General features: G+C 38.4%; 1 pseudogene; it reads right to left on the reverse strand.

The window, feature by feature from the left end:
• Positions 1–2,413: 2,413 nt before the first annotated feature.
• LOC118981218 (heat shock protein HSP 90-beta-like) lies at positions 2,414–5,022 on the reverse strand (annotated as a pseudogene).
• Between the last annotated feature and the right edge of the window lie 611 nt (positions 5,023–5,633).

Consider the following 5,633-nt stretch of genomic DNA (forward strand, 5'->3'; position numbering starts at 1 on the left):
TGGAGCTAACTTCCTTCTATAGGCTCCCACTGTACCCTATGGCACTCTTCCCTGAACCAAACTTATCTTTTTTGTTCATCTAGTTGACCATGCCGTGCCCATTGTGAGGTAATAAAATCATCAATGGATGCTAACATCACCAGGTAAGAGACCGTCTAGAAAATTCAGTCTCAGAATGTGACATGACAGATGAGTTACTAATAACCAAGGGGGAAGGTAGCAGGCACTACCTTCTCCAGAGGGAATAATGGGACACACTGACATCATGTGTCTCCTGAGGTGATGTTCTGAAAAAGAACCACATCTTCTGAATAGTAGTCCTGTCAGAAATGTTAAACTTGAGTCTAATCATGAGAAAAATCAGACAAATCTAAATTGGGGGACATACAAAAAATTGGCCTGGACTCCTAAGAAAATGTCACTGTAATAAAAGACAAAAAAAGTTTGGTGAATGGTTTTAGATTAAAGCGGCTAAAGAGATCTGACAATTAAATATAATATAACACCTGATTCCTGATTGGATTATGATCTTTAAGAAAGTTAAGGGACATTATTGGGATAACTGGGGAAAACCGAATATGGACTACTTATTAAAACATAGAATTGTATCAATATTAAATTTAATGAGTATGGTAACTTGATTAGGGCTATATGGGAAATTACATATAGAAGTATGTAGGGGTGAAATATGTAGGGGTGAAGCTACAACTAATAATCAAGTGGCCCAACAACAAAGAAACAAACAAATCACTCTCAAAGAGAGATAAAGCAAATGTGGCATATGTTAACAATTGGGAAATTTATGTAAAGAATATATAACATGCACTGTACTATTTTTGTAACTTTTAGATAGGTTTAAAATTTATACAAAAAATGGTTAAAATGAATAATACTAGCTAATGCTTATATAGCATGTATTATGTTCTACAGATAATCTTCTAGACATTTTACACATGTTAACTCATTTAATTCTCACAGCATTTTATAAATATACTATTATTAGCTGAACTTTACATATGAAACAATAGAAGCTCAGAGACATTAAGGTCAATAGCTACCAGAGTAGCGTTGGTAGCTGGTTTCTAACCAGAGTCTGTACAATTAACCTCTCTGTTAAACACTTTTTTTTGAGATCCTAGTTCTCATCACCTCTTAAGGAGTTTAAACAAATTGTTAATTATTACACTTGATCAGTTCTAACACTTTGAAATTATTCATCATATTCATTTGAAATTTATCTCCTGATAGTTTTTATTCATTTGTTCTATTTCTACAGGGGGCCCATCCAGAGGAAATGACTCTTTCCCCCACTAGAGGTGAGCTCCACGAGATTCAGGAATCCGTCATGTTTTCTACTCTGTTCCTGTGCTGGAAGAATGTTTCCTAGCACATGGCAGAACGCAAATGCATTAATGAATAAATGAACATCAGCTTTTCAAATATTTGAAGTCAACTTCTGGAAATTTTTATTCTCAGTTGAAAACATTCCTAGTCCCCTGAATTGTTCCATTAATATTCTAATCACTGTCTTCTAAAATAATTCCAGTTTTTCTAGTTTTAAGAGTTATGCCCAGAACTGAAAATAGTACTCCAGACTTCACTCACCACCATCATTTACCCGATTTCAGATGGTTCCCTTCTGTTAATGGAGCCTAAGAAATCACAACAATTTTTAAAATGACATTGTAAAAACTACAGAAGAGACTTACTGGCAAAGATGTGAGACTGAACATACATACACATTAACTCTTGCTCTCTCCTAAGCCCCACTGAACTAACAGTAAAGGGTATCTTTTTCTTTTTGCTTACGTAAACCCAGGACAAGGAAAATGAGAGATAAGAAACATTAATAACATTTTGAAAGCTGGAAAGCATATGCACAAATAGTAACTGACTTACCAGACCTAAGGAACATGAAGTCTTTTTTTTTTTTCCAAATTAAAACTGCATCTTTTTGCCCTGACTGGTGTGGCTCAGTTCATTGGGCATCATCCCGCAAAGCGAAAGGTTACCAGCTCAGTTTCCAGTCAGAGCATGTGCCTGGGTTACAGGTTCAGCCCCTGGTTGGGGTATGTATGAGAGGCAACCAATCAAAATTCTTTTTCCCTCTTTTATTCCCTTGCCCTCTCTCTAAAAATAAATAAAATCTTTAAAAAATCTGCAGCTCTTTTATTTTGCATACTTGAATATCAGAAGAAGAAAAACAAAAGAAAAATACCACAAAATCCAAACCTGTTGTCAAATATAGGAAAGGAAGGTTTGAAGCCCTTGTATTCTGCCTTAGGCAAAAAGACGAGAGAAAAAAAATCACTAGTCATCAGCAGAGGAAACCAGATGGGCTAGGGCCACTCAGGGCTTCCAGGGGAGCTATGAGATACTATACAAAGGGTACAAGTTCTGCAGGTAGAAACTCCTATTCTACTTCCTCTATGCTAGAGGCATCCTCATCACACTTAAAGATGGGGATACGGGGTTTCTCATCAGGAATAGCAACAGTGAGCTCTTCTGCTGCCATTTCATTTTCATCAGTGCCTAGGTCTATCTTGATCGTACAATAGATGCAGCTGGACTGAGTCTAGGAAATCTTGAGAGAGAAGCCAAAAGAGACCAAACAGCAGCACCACAAGGTCCTTGACGGTTTTGTCATTCTTGTCTGCCTTCTCCTTTTGTCAGAAGGAGAAGGGGGTGGTGGAGGTTTATCTTCAGGTGCTTTCTAGCCATCATGTTTCCCTTTGTAGAGTTGTTCCTAAGTTCCCAGGTTTTCATGACATGCTCCATGCTAGCTGTCCAGTCATAGGTGCTAGTCACAATGCAGTACGGTGAAGACACAAACCTGTTAGAGATTGTCACCCTTTCAACTTTTTATCTAATAGTTCTTTCATGAGTTTGCAGAGGTTCTCAAAGTTGGCCTTGCTCACTTCCATTTTCTTCTTCTCTTCATCCTCAGGTTAACTCCAGGATCTCCATGGAACTGAGACCAAGCTCTTCCCATCAAACTCCTTGAGCTGATGCACACAATACTCACCAACAGGCTCTGTCATATAGAATACCTTGACCCCCGCTTCCACACTCACTCGGCAAAAACAGAGTTGGCAACTTGCTCTTTACCCCACCAGTGGTGTCATAGATGAACATCTGTGTCTCCTGCATGAGAGAGACATATTCTGAAAGAGAAGCCATTTCATCTCCAGATTGGGAGGTGTGGTAACATAGAAGTTCAGAAAGAGGTCACCAATTAGTAGTCCTCATGGATTCAAAGCTTAAGGTTTTTAGAGAATGCCTTGTACAATTTCTTGTAGTTTCTTATCTTCCCCTACTTTAGAGAAGAGCTTAAGGCACTTCTTAATGTTTCTACAAATGACCTTGAAGATTTTGCTCTGCTGGCACATTTCTCTGGAGATGTTCAGGAGTAGGTCCTCAGAGGCAACTACATCACAGATGCAGTCGAGGCACTCTGGTATCGACTCATCACAGCTGTCCATGATGAACACATGGTGGACACGGAGTTTGATGTTGTTTTTATTCTTCTTCTCAAAGATGTCCAAAGAAGCCCAATGAGAATGAATAGGAGTACCCTTAATTCCAACTGATCATATACAGAAAAGCACTTGACCACCAAGTGGTCTTCCCAGACATTAGTAAGACTCTTAAAGAATTCTCTATATTTCTCCTGGACAGTGTCATCAGGGTTTCTGGTCCAAATGGATTTGATCTTGTTCAGTTCTTCCTGATCAATATACTTCTCCTTAATCTTCTTTGTTTTCTTTTTCTTTTATTTAATTTCCTTTATTCTATTTATTTAAAATATGTTTTATTGATTATGCTATCACAGTTGTCCCATTTCCCCTCTTCATTTCCCTCCACCCTGCACACATGCTCCCACCCACCTTCCCCCCTTTAGTTTATGTCCATGTGTCGTAAGTTCTTTAGCTTCTACATTTCCCACACTTGCCCTCCCCCTGTCTATTTTCTCCCCACCATCTATGCTACTTATTCTCTATACCTTCTCCCTGCTTCTCCTCCTTCCCATCCCCTGTTGCTAACCCTCCATGTGATCTCCATTTCTGTGTCTCCACTCCTGATCCTGATCTAGCTGTCTGCTTAGTTTGCTTTACTTTTAGGTGTGGTTGTTAATAACTGTGAGTTTGCTGTCCTCTCACTGTTCATATTTTTAACTCATTTTTCTTAGATAAGTCTCTTTAACATTTTATATAATAAGGGCTTGGTGATGATGAATTCCTTTAACTTGACCTTATCTGAGTAGTACTTTATCTGCGCTTCCATTCTAAATGAAAGCTTTGCTGGATAGAGCAATCTTGGCTGTAGGTGCTTGCATTTGATGACTTGGAATACTTCTTTCCAGCCCCTTCTTGCCTGTAAGGTCTCTTTTGAGAAATCAGATGACAGTCTGATGGGAACTCCTTTGTAGGTAACTCTCTCCTTTTATCTTGCTGATTCTAGGATTTTCTGCTTAATTTTAATCTTGGGTAATGTAATTATGATGTGCCTTGGTGTGTTCCTTCTTGAGTCCAACTTCTTTGAGACTCTCTGAGCTTCCTGGGCTTCCTGGAAGTCTATTTCCTTTGCTAGATTGGGGAAGTTCTCCTTTATTATTTGTTCAAATACATTTTCCACTTGTTCCTTTTTACTCTTCTCCTTTCAGTACCCCTATAATTTGGATGTTGGAATGTTTAAAGATGTCCTGGAGTTTCCTAAGCCTCTCCTAATTTTTTTGAATTCTTGTTTCTTCCTTCTTTTCTGTTTGGTTGTTTCTTTCTCCCTTCTGGTCCACTCCATTGATTTGAGTCCCAGTTTTCTTTTCATCAGTATTAGATCCCTGTGCATTTTTCTTCATTTCACTTAGTGTAGCCTTCATTTTTTATCTAATTTGCAACCAAAACCAACCAGTTCTGTGAGCATTCTGATCATCAGTATTTTGAACTGTGCACCTGATAGGTTGGCTATCTCTTGGTCACTTAGAAGTCTTGGCTCTGGGGCTTTGATCTGTTCTGCTCGAGCCATGTTTTAGTCTGGTTGCAACTGTTATGTATGAGGGGCGAAGCCTTAGGTGTTCACCAGGGCGGGGCAACCCAGTGGCTGGGTTGTGATGCTATATGTGGGGGTGGGGTCAGAGAGGGAGCAATGGTGCTTGTTCTACTCTCTCTCAGATTTTGGTTCCCTCTGCCACCTCCTACAAGCAAATTGGGCCCTTCTGGTGCTGGTTCCTGGGTGGTGGAGTATTTTAACAAATATTTTAACAAATATTTGTTATGTACCTTATAATTTTAGAAACTATGTTAGAAGCTAAAAGAGTGAGCAAAACATTATTATTGCCATATGGAATATTAGATATGGACATATACACTTATGTAACTGATTAATAAATAATATGTGGTTTTATATCACATAGAAAAATCATGATCATTTAAATATTTTCTTGTCTTTCTATACATTCTAATCACGTGACTTTTCTGCTTAACAATCTTCAATCATTGAGTACAAAATCCTTACCTTTAGAAACAAGGTCCTTTGTGTTGGTTTCTGTGCCTGATTTTCCAACTTATTTTCCCAGGTGTCTCTGAAATATACCTATATGAAAATAAAATGAAACTTCTTAAATTTCCTGACATTTA

This window comes from Sturnira hondurensis, unplaced genomic scaffold (assembly GCF_014824575.4).
Source record: "Sturnira hondurensis isolate 20B ecotype Veracruz unplaced genomic scaffold, ASM1482457v3 Scaffold0023817, whole genome shotgun sequence".
NCBI lineage: Eukaryota > Metazoa > Chordata > Mammalia > Chiroptera > Phyllostomidae > Sturnira > Sturnira hondurensis.